The sequence below is a fragment of the Thermobia domestica genome, chromosome 1, assembly GCF_964235325.1.
Source record: "Thermobia domestica chromosome 1, izTheDome1.hap1.1, whole genome shotgun sequence".
NCBI classification, from domain to species: Eukaryota; Metazoa; Arthropoda; class Insecta; order Zygentoma; family Lepismatidae; genus Thermobia; species Thermobia domestica.
The window spans coordinates 43,208,861-43,224,784 of NC_137454.1; the positions used below are offsets into that span (position 1 = coordinate 43,208,861).

The following is a 15,924-nucleotide window of genomic DNA, read 5'->3' on the forward strand; positions in this document are numbered from 1 at the left end:
ACTTAAACGGTAGTTATCTATATCCCATTCAATCATAAAAAAGATACTGTATATTTCGCTCAACTTTAATATGCAACCATCAAAACATTGAAGAGTTGTGGGTTGCATTAATATCTAGGCGAAAACTTTTATATACAGGGTTATTATAAATGATGGACCCATTTTTAAAGATGTGTATTTATTCAAGTACAAATCAAAAATGAACAATCTTTATACCAATGGAAAGTAGAAAGTCAAAGTTTTTTTTTGCAATATATTATAAATGTTCAATGTGTCCACCGTCTGCTGCATGGCAAACATCTATGCGGTAGCTGAACTCGTTCCACACACGAGCAAGTGTATCTACTGTTACGGAGTGCACGGCAGCTGTGATACGGTTCCGCAGATCGTCCAGAGTTATTGGTAGAGATGGGACATGAACAGCTTCCTTAACATAACCGAATTTTGTACGAAATGCCCGCTGCACTACAATTTGTGACTCACTTCTTGGGAACTCAAGAGCTCAGAAAACCTTGTGCTCCATAGTAGCCATCTCACTCATAACTGAGAGGGAAACGAATGGCGGCCTACTGCCGCGCGAACTCTACCGACCGCTTTGGGAACCATCATTGCCCACCGAAACTTTCAACCTTCCTCTTTCTATTGGTATAAAGATTGTTCATTTTGGATTTGTACTTTAATTACTACGAATTTTTAAAAATGGATCCATCATTTACAATAACCCTGTATTTTTAGTCCTTATTAAAACACCTACCCATTTATTCATAATTACACGTGACAATCTATACCATCTTTAGAAGAGTTTATTTAAAGTTGTGCACGTATTTGAGATTAGAACTAGTTACTAGTCTGAACATATCTTTAATCAGAAACTTATCAAGCAATTAACAATTTCTTTGCATTGCCAAATATATACATATTCTGTTTTATCCCTGCTAAACTATTTCAACTTTAACATGGACGAATTAAAGGTGGCAATTCTTACATCAAAACTAGGAGACAGAAATTCATGAAATTCCCATCTTGCGGCAACTGACCTGCTACTGATGCCAGAACACTTAAGATGATGACTCTTTACCTTAGAGGCTACAAGGTAAAATGTGTACTAATGATCATATGCAAAGAATCTGCACTATGATATATTCTTACTCACAAAACTACGTTGTAGCAAAGTCCTCACACGTATTCCCAAGAATTTACGAACGAAGGTCTTGAAAGCGAGAGTAGAATAAATTTGTCGAGTAGGGGGACACTGGATTACCTCAGAGGTATGAGACGCGCGTTGTTCTGCTGGAAGATGGGATCTTGCTAAAATATATGTATGTATAAGATCGGAGGAAAGATTGAAGATTCACAATGCATTAGTCGTAATTTTCCTAAATGAAAACCAGAGACGAATGAGACACTTCTTTCCCAAATATCACAATGCCAGGACTGGATCTTCTGTGGCGAGTGCAAATATGTACAAACAAACAATGGATTTTCCAGCACACCTACACATTCAGAAACATACATATGATAGTCACTTTGTCGCAACAGAAATGACTACATCGTTGAATATTTCCTTATCGTGTTGAAAGCTTTGAGGGGAAGAGGGAACACGGTGGCTCCGTGATCATGTACTTACCTCTGGTGTGTGGTCTCCCTGGTTCGATCCCTGGAAAAGTTATGATGGATATATTAGCGTGTACGCAGGTTTTCTCGATGTACTAGAAGGACGTACTAGAGAGAAAAGAACGTGGTGACAGAAAAGAGAGGAAGGGGCAAAAGAGGCTACAATTGATGAACGATATCAAATAATAAAAAAAAATCGTACGTAAAGACGAAGGGGTTAGCTGAAAATCGTGGAGCATGGAAGCTTTTCAGTTGCGGCAAGTGAATTGCCAATAATGGCAGAATATCTGTGGTGATTACGATAAATAATGAAAAAGTGTATGTTCCAACACAACGTATCAAGTACTTCAGCGAATGGTTGCAAAATAAAATTCAGTTCGTCTCGGACCTTGTGAATAAATAAATAAATAAATACAGAAGTTGATATTCTGACACACCAAAATAAATGGAGGTAACCTTACACTGGTAACCTACACATACCAAGTTTGTCCTTGACAGTGGTCATGTAACCTATGAAAATTGATACTTAAGATTATAGCCCTAAAGTTAAATTTGTGTTGGAACTAACATTTAACAAAATTCTCTAGCAACGTGACATCTAGAGAGACATTACTCAAACTTTTCAACTAAAGAAACATTTTGAGTAACGATTTTCCCTTTTTTTCTACATCAATTAATTGCTTCAAGGACAATGTGGTCATTATTTGACAAATGAATAACCATTATCGTTGCAATTAGGGAGCAGAAAGGGAGAAATTATTGAGTTAAAGAGAATTAATAAAAAAGGAAGTGTGATTGGGAAATGAAGACAGTTAAAACAAAAGAGGCGGGAACTGCTATTATTCTGAAATCTTTTCTTCCCTAGTCTAACGACTTTGCCAATTGAATTCGCTAGACGGTTTTTAAAGTAACTCTCTGCTATAAGGGTTTTGGAACAGTGAGAAGCTAGTTTTAATGACCATATATCAGGTAGGCTAGCAACTGCTCTGGACACGCGCATTTCGTTCATTAGAAATCATTTTTACCTTCCTGTTCATACCTCCCCCACTTTCCCCCCGATTCCAATGCCCCTACCCTGAAACCCGCCCTTAATCTGCAAGCGAAGCAAATACCATGGTTCATAAATTTAGTAGCACAATTGACTTCGGCAGTGTGTATAGAAAATTTAAATCTTTTCTGTCTCTCATTTTCTCCCTCCCTCAATTTCCCTTAACGTTTCTTGCTTGCAGTTTTCTCCTCATACTCCAGAAGAATCTCCTGACAGTGGTGGTGGTGGCGACATCTAGCGCTTGGAAAATGAAATAATAAAACGCTAACTGTTTCACGAGAAACCATTTTCCTTGTGGAAAATCACACCGTTAAAAGGGACTAAGCTAGCCTTTTGTTCCAATTTTCACGGCGCATGATAAACTGCTGATTAATTATGCGCTCATTAAAAGTTTCTGACAGTCAAATAGTTGGCCAGACCAGTTAGCACTTCAGTGCTCGTGACACTTTCTGATTTACACTTCGAAATCCCATCCCCCTCCCCTTCTCCCTGCAACATTGCCATGAACCATTTGGGTGGGTGGGGGACGACAAAAAAAAATGCCCTTTTATTCCAAGCAGCAAGCAGCCTAATCTAAAAGACAGACACACACTGCTACTAACACAACAATAGCAGGACAATGCAATATATTTCTCTCTATATAAACAACGGAGCTCCAACCACATCCAATTTTACAAAGCGAAAACATCACATTCATTGCAACGACAAAAGATAGCAGAGATGATGGTAAAAATTGCATTTTATTCTTTGTCTCACGTATATAAATTGATTTTATTTTCATTTGAATTGAGAAAAGAGAACACAATTTTAACATTGCATGATGACTAAATAAAGGAAAAAAAATATACAATCATGTACTCGTTCGCTGATTTAAATGACGGCGCATTTCAACGCAGGGTGTCTACTAAAATTCCAAAATGAAATTTCGTGACTTTTTCGTGACCTTTTCTGTACCAAACCATAAAATTTCTTAACATTCTCAAGAGGGAATTTGGGTGCGAATTAGGCCGAATTTTCATGGATACAAAAGAAGCGTGCTTTGCTAGCGATTTGGTAGCGACTAAACCCGCCCATAGACCTTTTTGGTGGTGAATTTTGATGTCTTATAGAATAAAACATTTCAGTCTGTACTTATATTAGTACAGATGAGAAAAAAATGGTAACCCAAAAATTAAATTTCGTGACTTTTTCTTGACTTTCATGATCATTTTCTGATTTCGTGACATTCGTAACCGATAGACACCGTGCAACGGTATTTCAATGGAATGACTTGTATGTTAGCATACTGTATTATCTTTTCTCTCTCTCTCTCTCTCTCTCTCTCTCTCTCTCTCTATCTATCTATCTATCTATATCTATATCTATATCTATCTATCTATCTATCTATCTATCTATCTATCTATATATATGAGACACACAGATGAATTGGGCACTACAACTTCAACTAACACTTAGATGAAAGTAATATAACATTCCAATTTTTTTCTTTAAAGATAAACTGGTTAGTTAGGCCTCAGAACCAACTTACAGCTTTTAACTAAATTCTTAATTTGATAAACAGACCACCTCCGAACAAGCTGAACGTTCCGAAAGCCAGATTAACCAACTTTCTAATAAAGCTCTAAATAATTATTATCAGACAAATTAATTTGTACTCAAAGAAAACTACCTTCAGACAAAATTAATCAGTTAAGTTTCTGATTGATTTCTTCTTCGGGCTTCAAATATGAGATCACGAGTACATAACATAAATGCTAATAGTTCAACACAGACCAACTTTATGTTTACGTTGCGGATCACCATTAAATGAAAAAATATCACTTAAACCTCACAATCAGGTCAAAACTGCAAAAGTAACATCAATATTAGATAGCCGAATCAGCCAAATCTTAGATCAAATTTGCACCTGAAGTTATGAAGTAACTTCATGACTACATGATGTAATCAGTTAAACCCAAGTTACTTTTCTTTCCAAAAAGTAAATAAATGGTAATTTGGTATATTATGTATCAGCTAGATCTCAAAATAAAATTAGCTAACAGTTCCGAAGATAAGATCATCATCAGACAATCACTTAAATCTTAGACTGATTTCATTTTCTTGTTCCAAAGATCACATCATCAACAGCAGATAAAACTAATGTTAAATTTAAATTAAGTATATGCAATATCTCCAGAAGAGCCAATCAACTAAACCTTAGACCAAGCTTACTTTGCGATGCTGAAAATACCCAATCAGTGTAACCATAGCCTATAGAACGTAAGACCTACTGTTTAACGTCGTTCTGTTAAATTCGTGATAGGCATAGAGTGTAATGTTTATTTCACTATTATGAAAAAATAATATACCCTAATGAGGTACAACAATTGACACCGTTATATGTTAGTTAATAAAATAAAAAAGATCGAACAATTGATCCTTAAGAGGCCACATCACAACGAAATTAAAATATCACTAATTTTACAATAATTATGTGATATCTTCAAATAGATAAAAGATAATCGAAATGTGGAACAAGAGCGCCCTACACAATATTATTTTACATGAGGTACGGTTATCACGACTCACTTATCTGCTTTCGATTTTGAGCGATTTAGAAAAATTGGCATTTATTTTCACGTTTCTAAATGGCTGCAAACGAAAAGGTACTGGGTGACTCGTGATAACGGTACCTCATGCAAAATAATGTTGTCTAGCACGCTTTTGTTTCACATTTCGATTATCTTTTATATATTTAAAGATATCACATAATTACTGTAAAAGTTTAATTTAATTAGTTTAATTGGCGGTAGTTTAATTTCGCAGCCATTAGGCCTCTTAAGGGGATCTCTAATATTGATACAGCTCTGAGCATCTATGTATCTAAGACGACGCAAAATTTGGTCCTGATTATTTCAAGAACTAATGTACTTGGCATATTACAATTTTGAATAAATGTTTTAATTACTGATCTTCAGAAATTGTTCAGTTATATATATACTACCTTTGGCCATCTGGGGCTTTGTCCCAGACCTCTGCGTTTGCTTGACCTACGGCCTCGGATTTCATATGTATTAGTCTTTGCTTCTTCATACTCTACTTACTCAGTCACACGGTAATCTTTGTTTTGTCATTCACAGTGTATCGACTTATTGTATGACGATGATGATGTTGGATTTTCATTCACAGAGGTTACAATTTATTTGTTATTTCTAGTTTTCAGAAAAAATCCAGGATTTTTGTTCGACCAGGCCTCTTGCATACTACCAAGACAAAGTTTGATTCTTTTTTTTTAAACTTTGTAGTATTTCCACACCACCCTTAGGGTATCTTGCTATAGGTATAGTTCTCTTTTAATGCTGGCTTTTGCTTGGTCATGTCTTTTGTATACTACCAAGTAGAACGTAAGTGATATTTGTGTCTGCCCAGGTTCGTATTATATTGCCGAAGTCAAGTTCAACATGAGTTTTCATTTGGACAGGCACCAAGCTTCCTCCCAGATAGAAGCTTGAAAAGATTTTTGTTTGGGCACGCCAAATTCAAGTTTTTATTCCAAGTACCTAAAATACGAGATTATAGATCCAGAAAAAAAAGAGACTTATTTAAATAACATGGGAAATTTCTTCATCCTCCTTTAGACTCCCTAAAAATTAAAAATAGAGACTTTTAGCAATTTTTCTGTGGGTTAGTCGCGAAAAGATACAATCATGCCAAATTTTAACTTTCCACGTCAACCGGAGGTACTCATTATTTTATGTCAGTGAATGAGTGCGTATGAACAGATAGATAGGTAGGTTAGGTAGATAGATATAATTATAGATATAGATGTTCTTTTCTTTTGTTTTATAGTTGACTTTTCAAGATTTGTCTGAGGGCCCTCGAGTGGCCAATCTAAGGCAATATACATCAGTATTTGTTTCATGTGTATATCTGTGTGTGCCAGGAGTGATATTACTTTCATTGTCTAGAGAAACATTTTCCTGTTGATATTCATACTAATACAATACTCTTAATATGTGTCGAGTTCTTGAAATTTAAACAGGAAAAAAAAAACATAAAAGATAATAAACGAGTAGATAACTTTTTTTTTTTTAACACCGATGTTATGATGACTATCCAAAATATCGAAGTGGCGGATGGCAACGTGATGGAAGGGAGTTGACATACACCACTGTAAAAGTGGAACAGAAGAGCGTATTTATCAGCTGTTGGCTGAGCGTATAAATGGCGAATAATAAATGATATAGGCGAGAGTTGTAAAAAGACGAGCTCCAAGTTTCTTCATTAAAGCTCTCTAATAAGCCACATTCACTGACGACAAACGGAATGTTGGGCACGTGATGACTAGTTCCAGATACAGTTATTCCATAGCCATTTGACCTCCCCTTCCACCCCAGCTAACTGTCATCATTCTTATGAATGATACTCTAGGAATTTTGCAATAAGAGCGACGAATGTTTTTTTCCCTCTCTCTGCGTGTTGATGATGGTAGCTGAATGTGTCTATATAGCTACCGCTGCTGGGAACGAATAGCCAGAGAAACAAAGGGAGGGAAAGAAGAGAAGGAACGATAAACGAGGGAAAGAAAGAGAGATGGAAAGAAGAATTGAGATAGCAGTTTTTTTTTCTTCTCGTGCTCTTCATTTTAACAACAATTCTCAAATATGTCCTTTGCGTACCGTAGCTTCGAGATGCGATGCCGTCCCTTAGCTGCAAGTTCTTTCGTTATTACCACTTACGCTAATGACATTCAAAAACAAGATTTTTTAAAAAATACTTCTGATGTTTGGAAAACAATAAAGAGAATTATTTGCTCCTTGTTGCCTCCTCCTCTAACACAGTACCCTCTTAACACAACTTGCTTCTGCTGCTTTTCCTGTGAGGAAAAATATGAAGCTTAAATTGTTATGAAACTAAGAATTTTTCTTTCCATCAAGAAAATAGGAAATTATAAGTATTTCTATCACAGATATGAGCATGTACACCACAGTTAGGAGAAAATATATCACTCTTAGGAGCATATATGTCATATCTAGGAGCATATACGTCACAGTTAAAAGCATATATGTCTGTATCAAGAGCACATAATCACTGTTAAGTGCAGGTATGTCACTGTTGGAAGCACATACATCACTCTTAAGAGCATATACGTCACTGTTAGGAGCATGTACGTGACATTTAAGAGCATAAGCGCCACAACTTGGAGAATATACGTCACTGTTAGGTGCATATTTATCACTATTATGCGCACATATATCTGAGTTTGGAGCATATACATCGTAGATAGAAGTATATATGTCATTGTCACTGTTAAGTGCATGTATGTCACTGTTAGAAGCATATATACCACTGTTAGGACCATATAGATCACAGTTACAAGCGTATACGTTACTGTTGGGTGCATATGCGTCACTATGAGGTGCATAATCACTGTTATGTGCGCATAGGTCAGACTGGAGCATATACGTTACGGTTAGCAGCATATACGTCACAATTAGAAGCATATATGTCACTGTCAGGAGAACATATGCCACTGTTAAGTGCATGTATGTGACTGTTAGAAGCATATACGTCACTGTTAGGATCATGTAGTTACTGTTAAGAGCATAGGGTCTATACGTCACTCTAAGTAGCATATACGTCACTGTTAGGATCATATAGTCACTGTTAAGAGCATATACGTCACTGTTAGGAGCATATACGCCACTGTTAGGAGCATATACATCACTGTTAGAAGCACATAAGTAAAATTTTGGAGCATGTACGTCATTGTTATAAACATACACTTCACAGTTAGGAGTATGTCACTTAAGTGCATGTGTCACTGTTAGAAACATATAGATACATCTCTGAAGGGAGCATATGTGTTACTGTTGGGAGGACAGACTACGTCACTGTTCGGAGCATATATGTGGCTGTTATGACTATGTAAGTCAGTGTTAGAACTAGCATGTCATTCTTAGGAGAAAAAAAGAAAAGAAAAATGGATACATTGTGCTACTTAAGAGCCTGCCTTACTAAAAATAATACAAAATTTATCATTTTTCTCTTGCTTGTTTTTTCAAAAGTGAAATGAGATAAATGAAATGCAACTTACTATAATCATAGATAATATTACTCTAGAACAAGAAACATGAACCTGAAGAATTTGCAGTGTCGCCATCCATAGAAATTACACTGTTACCACAATAACAACTCCCCTAAAATCTGAGTTAAGGCAGCGGCTAGAGGAACGAACTCAACTGCATTTAATTACATATTATGTTGTTTTGGTATCCTGTGAACTACTTTGTAAAATAATATTATTATTTAATTTTAATAATTGTATGTTAAAACTATATTGTTTATTACAAACTAAATGCAATTATTATTTAAAAAGTAGTTCACAGGATACCAAAACAACATGACACGTAATCAAATGCAGTTGAGTTCGTTACTGTAGTCGCTGCCTTAAATTAGATTTTGGGGAAATTGTTATTCTGTCAACACTGTAATTTCTATGGTTGGCAACACTGAAAATTCTTCAATTTCATATTTGGTGTTGTAGAATAACGTTATCTATGATTGTATTAAGTTGCATTTCATTATCTTCTTTCACTTATGAATAAACAAGCACAAGAAAAATGTAAATTTTGTATTATTTTTAGGAAGGCAGGCTCTTCAACACTCTTCGCTAAACTTTCCTGTACTTTTATGAGTTTTATTGAATCACTTAAAGACGATGAAAGAGGAAAAAGAAAAAGAAAAATGTAGAAAATAAGCCAGTTAAAGCGCTACTAAGTATAATCAACTGTTTCAAGCTTAATTAAACTTAAAATGACAAGCTTAAGAGTAAAACTCTAATGTATAGTTTGTGAGAAAATTGACAAAACTATGAGCTTTTATGGTGTTAAAAATTTCGTTGTCAATAATAATTGCTAGATCTACTAGAACAAAATGTTTATGTATTTATAAGATCAAACTATCAGATTGGTCTTCTTCTAACAGTGACAGACAAGCTCCTAGCAGTGACATACACATTCCAAACAGTTACGAATATACCGCTTGTAATGAAATGTAAACTAATTTTTTTGCAATATCCCAGAACGGGCTAAAATAACCATATTGGCAGGCCCGTAGCCAGCCCAAAAATTTAGGGGAAGGGCCGGTAGAAGTTAGGGGGCCCCGACCCAATCATGTTATACTTCTTCACCATATTATAGTTTATTTGCAAGCCTACCGTGAAATTTTATGGGGGCGAGCCAAAATTTAGGGGGGCGGCCCCCTCTTGCCCCCCCGTGGATACGGGCCTGCATATCGGCGTTGTTATCACCACGTAACAGTACCGTTTATTTTTTTTTCCTTCCGTAGCTGGAGAGGAAGTGGTAATAATGCAAATAACTTCAAACATATCAAACGATGCTACCATGGAAGTATTAACACTGGTTCCTCCCGCTGCGCCATTGATTCATAGAGAGTTACGGTCACATTGCATGAATGACGTTCGTGCCAGAGTAAGCGGTGAAGGGGGGGGGGTAACAAGCCTTTAGCTATAGGAGCAATTAGAGATCAAACGCTATTGTTGTAAATAGATTTTTCAGGCATTTAATCATAAAAAAAATATATAACTGTAAAACATTGAAAGAAAGCAATGTTTTGATGAATAGTACAGAATGGTTAATTTCTTTGTTTAATGGTTTTACACCATGCTTTCTACCACAATATTAACTTACAAACAATGAAGAAATTTAACTAATAAACTTTCTATATAACAAAAGAAAATTCGCCTTTCATAGTTTTTATGTCACATTTTTATTATACAGGGTGACCGATAATGTTTCATATATGGTACATAATGTTTCAAAGACTGAGATAAAGAAATTAGGAATATAACTCGAACATAAAATTGGATATAAACACATTACTCTCATATTCTTATTCTAATATCTGTTCTCCATAGCATGGTCCAGCAATGAATGCACCTTCCAAATCGAAACATGCCTGGAGACAAAGTACAACGTTGTTATAAGCAGCTTAATAGAGCCGTACTGGTATCCTGTGAAACTCTTCTGTGATAGCTTCCCGTAGATCAGCCAAATTGCGTATGTGATGTTGATACATTTTGTCCTTTAAAATATGTTTCTCTTTCTGTCCCCATACTTGAATCTCACTCCCTCTTGTCTTTTACTCAATGTCACCCGTTACAAATTTATGGCCTGGGGTCAAATCTACATTTCTTGAAACCAGATGTAAGCACTTTACCAATTAGCCATCGTGACTCGCTATAACTTCTCTGTTAGTGGGATGCGGTTATTTAGAAATTTCAAATAGGAAACATAGAAACAATAAGAGAATATTTCCAACTTTCGTGCGTCGAAAATGTTGGCATTCTCGAGATATGCAAGAAAAACATAGTTTCATAAGGAGCCTCTTGCGTGGGTGAGTGGTTAATGTCATGGCTCGATAACAGAGAGGTTCTTGGTTTGAAATCCGTCTCCGAAAGCTGTGATTTTTTAAAAGAAATTCTCCATTGTCATGTGTTAAGATCTTTCTCTCATTGCGTAATCATCTAACGCTTCAAAGATAGAAAAGTATTCTCCACCTTAATTCGACAACTGCGGGTGTGAAGCTCACAGGTTTTACTGAGAACTTATGATTCTTATTATGCTTCAAGAAGTCACAATTTTGCTCAGAATACGGATACTATCAGATTATTTGTTCCTTCAATTCTAAGCTTGCATGTGAATGTGTCCTCATATTTGAATCTTCTCTCTCTCTCTCTCTCTCTTTCTCAATGTCGTCCTTCACGAACTCACATGGCCTGAAATCAAACATCCGACTCTTAAAACCAGATGTAAGCCTCTACGAATGGCTATGGTAACTCCCTATAGGTTTATTTTTAGTAGGCTCTGGATATTTAGTCACTTCAAATAGGAAACATAGACATAAAAGTCAGTAAAACAGTAGTTTTCGTTCCGGAAATTTCGATTTAAAAATACTTCTCGTAGAAGGCGGCCAATCACAGAAAAAGTAGATGATATTCTAGCAAAAGTTAAGCAAGCTGGCTGAAAAAACAAATGGTTCTTACCCCTTGATTATATGTAACCCGCCTTAATATAGTGAATTTATGGTTGCAGTATATTGTAGGATAAGTTTCTCAGGTTGAAGGTATTACCGTAAATACGCGCGCAATTTTCGCCCTCGCATAATTTTCGCATCCCAATTTTGAAGGGCATTTTCTGTATATTTTATTTTCCTCGCGTAATTTACGCACGCGGAAACTTTTTGTGAAGCAGCATTTTTCCAGAAATCAATTACTGTAGCTAATGAACAATTGGCAATGCAGCAAATCCATTGTTGTATTGTAAGAAACCACACGACTTCTTAATCAATTTTTTAATGTTATTTTTCTACAAATTTAGAATTAGTTGTTTGTTGTCAATTCTTGCTACAAAGAAAATGTGTACCGGTATTTTCGTGTTATTTTGACTGGGGAAAAAATTAGATGATGTTCACTGATGTGGCTAATTTTTTTTCCGCATAATTTACGCACCCTTGTTTCAAAACAACTTTTTTCGTCTAAGAAAGTGCGAAAATTACGCGAGTAAATACGGTATTTCATTTTTTAATAAAAAATAATTAATTATTACTTTTTCATTTTTTAATATATATATATATATATATATATATATATATATATATATATATATATATATATATATATATATATATATATATATATATATATATATATATATATAAACCTTCCTTGGGAATAGCTTATTCGATTAGTGAAAACCACATCGAAATATGACCAACGGGTCTCGAGATAATGTCGTGCAATGACAACCATACATACATACAACCATACAAACCCGATGCAACGACATTGCGCAAATTTTTCTAAAGATTAGATCGTTGATAATCTAAGTAATTTATGTCTTATTAACGAGGAGCAGAAAGTGCTGAAATTGCGCAAATTTCCGCCGCGACGTTGCCAACAACAGGATTTAAGGAATTGTGTGAAATTTTGCATCGAAATGAAATATATAAAGCTATTCCTCTTGCCAAGGGGCCCTATTTATCTCTAATACACTGACCACTCATTCTTGTAACAATTTATACGATAATACCTAGGTAATATATAACAAATGTTTCTCACAGCACCTAAGAACAACTAAGACGCAAATGCAAATCTAAGTATCATTTATAGAAAGGTGAAAGGATAGTTATTAAGATATGTGGTAGACACACCTGAAATATGTATACAAGTGCTTGTTTCTGATTGGCCAAAACTGGAAGATATAGACAAATCTTTATTTCTGATTGGTCGAACGTCTGTTCACGATATTTCAAGAGAACTTCTAGAAATATTTATATATATTGTTTATTTTATATATGTTTGTTTTCCTTACAGTATTTCAAAACTATTTGCTTTCAATAACTATATTCTTACAGTTTTAATCTTACAGTTAGATATGATACGGAAAATGAATGACTGGGACACATTCCCCAGTCACCCTCTCTAACGACGCCATTGCACACATATAATATAGATGACTGAAAATGCTATTGTTATCCATTACTTTGTATTTTTTTTTTTTTTTTTGTTAAAACGACTTGCATTTTGGTGACTGTTTTTATTAGTCGATATACTTATGGTAATGATGGCAACGTTGCACAAGATTTTTTTCGCAATTTCCAATTTTGTTGCCTGCTCATTAAGGCTTTATCTGTGTCAACAGATAAGCGTGGGAAAATTTGCGCAATGTCGGTGCACCCTACAAACCTACAGGTCAAACTGAGAACTCCCTTTTTTTAAGTCATTAAAAAGAAAGAAAAACGAACTTCTGCGGTACTAAAAATATACATCATTCGTTGCCAATTATAATTGACAGGTTTTGTTTTGTTGGAAGAAATTTTTAATTGTTTCTGTACTGTGTATTCTACAAAGTACATTCTTAATTAGAAGATTATGTCAAATTCTTTTTTCCGAACGGTGACACACATCCTCTTTTAGATAAAAACTAATTGTAATTGTTATATTTTAAAAATGATCACTTGTAATCGTATAAATTGCATGCAATTTCGTTTTGTTCATAGTTTTTTTTAAATCAAAAGATCCAGTATATTTCAATCAAAAATTTTCTTGGACGCCTTATATCTGGAGAACTACATATAACCAAATTATCACTTAACTTAATATGAGGGTTAAATTCCAAAGTTGAGCGTCCGTTTCCAGCGAAATTTCTAAAATTTACAGGAATAATTTGATCGTTTGTGTGCTTGATAATATATAAGAGTCTCGAAAAATCTGTTTATTTGTTATATATAAGCGGTAATAAACATGGAACTATATGGCGGGCGGAGAGGAACTACTTGGCGCAAGGTAACCGAACAGTTGCATTGTGGGAAAAAACGAGCATTTATGTTACCAACATGGCGAATGTACAAGGGCAATGAACTAGCAGTTTTAACATCTGTGAAGGAATACATTGATAACGAGCAAAATCTTTTAAAAGTTTGTGAAGAGCACGGATTAATGAACCTAATAACAAATTGCAGAAAGTGTGGAAAGGAGATAACAGTGAAAAAACTCGACGAAAGCGGACGCCCAACTTCGGAATATATGCCTAATATGATGAGCTTATTCCGTAGAAAATAGGAAAAATCGATTTAGGGGCCGTTCAAAAATTTTGTGGCCCCTGATCCAAAAACTAATTTTTGGCCAAGATCGCAATCTTTTGATCCGTTTTTTGATCATTCCTTAAACTCTTGTTACACCTATAAAAGCGATGTTATGGGACTTTGACATAAGTAGTGCAAGACCTAACACAAAAAATGAAATCTTTGAGTTTTACGTCCCACGGTTATGCCGGTTAGGCTAAAGGAGACGGTGATGATGAGAGATGAGTGAAATGGTGGAATGAAGAAAGTGGGAGGAAACGGGAGAACCCCGAGAAAACCCACGAGCACGGTGTTTGTCCACCACAAAGTTCACTTGGCGGGGGCTGGGATAGACCTAACACAAGTACATATGTTTATTTGGCATTGTTGATAATAGTATCCAGCTAAAAGATAATTAAATTACATTTAATAAATTAATATTCAAATGCCAATGATACACAACACTTTTCACACCAAGACAGAAAAATATCAGATCCCTTTTTAAGTAGGATACCAGTTCTTTTAATATAGTACACTATACCTTCTTCTCACTCTTAACATTTAACATTGGAATAATAGAAAGATATCGTATACAAATATACCGGAGCAATGATATCTTTTGGAGTGTATTCTGTATAAGAGATTTTTCTTTCTTTCTTTCTTTCATTTTTTAAATCCTATTTTATTTCACAAGTTTCTTTCATGTCTTTACGTTCTGTTTACTTCTTCCTCCTCCCTCCCCGAAAAGTTTCGCTTAAAAGAAAGAAAGAAAGAAAAAAAGATATGAGAAAGAGGATCAGACTCTTCCTTGACACAAATACAAATAGGCGTCATGTTTCAAGGGGCTCTCAGTAACTGTAATATATGCAGAAGCAGTGGATATACATACAAAGTTTGGCTCAAATTGTATATGTCACCATGGAGATGAGAATCAGCGATAAATCATGTCTCCTGTTTTTCTTTATATACCGTATATATATATATAACAGAATCTGTATGACACAAGGGAAACACGAGATGTATTCAATTTTGAGTGTGAATGGCAGGGGACAAGGCGGAAGGTATCTTTGCTACCAGCATTTTTTTTATCAGTTTATTTTATTCGTCTTCTGTTTTCCTTTGACAGATAGGAGAGAGGGAGAAAACACAATATCATCATAAGAAAATTTGTCTTTTCCACTTTTTTTTTTTTTTTTTTTTTTAAATATTCGGATTATTGAAATGTGCTAAGTGAAGAATGGTTTGATCTCAATTCATCTAATGAAGGAATTCTTGATTTTGTATTTAATATAATTAAGCTCTTTACACTTTCAAAGGAAAGTACCGGGACTCAAACTTACGCTCTGAGAGACCCAGGTAATGTCCACACTTTGAAATTTTAGTTGAATTTTTTTGGTTAAAATGTGAGAACATCACACGAGCGTATACAGCAGTCACCGAATAGCCTATTGCGTTATTCTGCCCAACAACACACAAAAGCTGCTTCCGAATACGCAAATTCATTTTTCTGTGGAATCTTGTGTTGTTGAAATCTCTCATTAAGAGAAGGAGGGAATATTGGCGATATTTCTAGCTAAGCTTTTTTAAAGCCCTATTTCCTTATAGAATCTCGGGCATTAAAAAGCTCGGGTATAATA

At 35.1% G+C, this 15,924-nt stretch overlaps 1 protein-coding gene across 1 annotated transcript in view; it reads left to right on the forward strand.

Annotated features, from left to right (window-relative positions):
- LOC145684600 (doublesex- and mab-3-related transcription factor A2-like) overlaps positions 1 to 15,924 on the forward strand; it is a 103,923-nt gene that overhangs the window by 75,465 nt on the left and 12,534 nt on the right. The window lies entirely within an intron of this gene.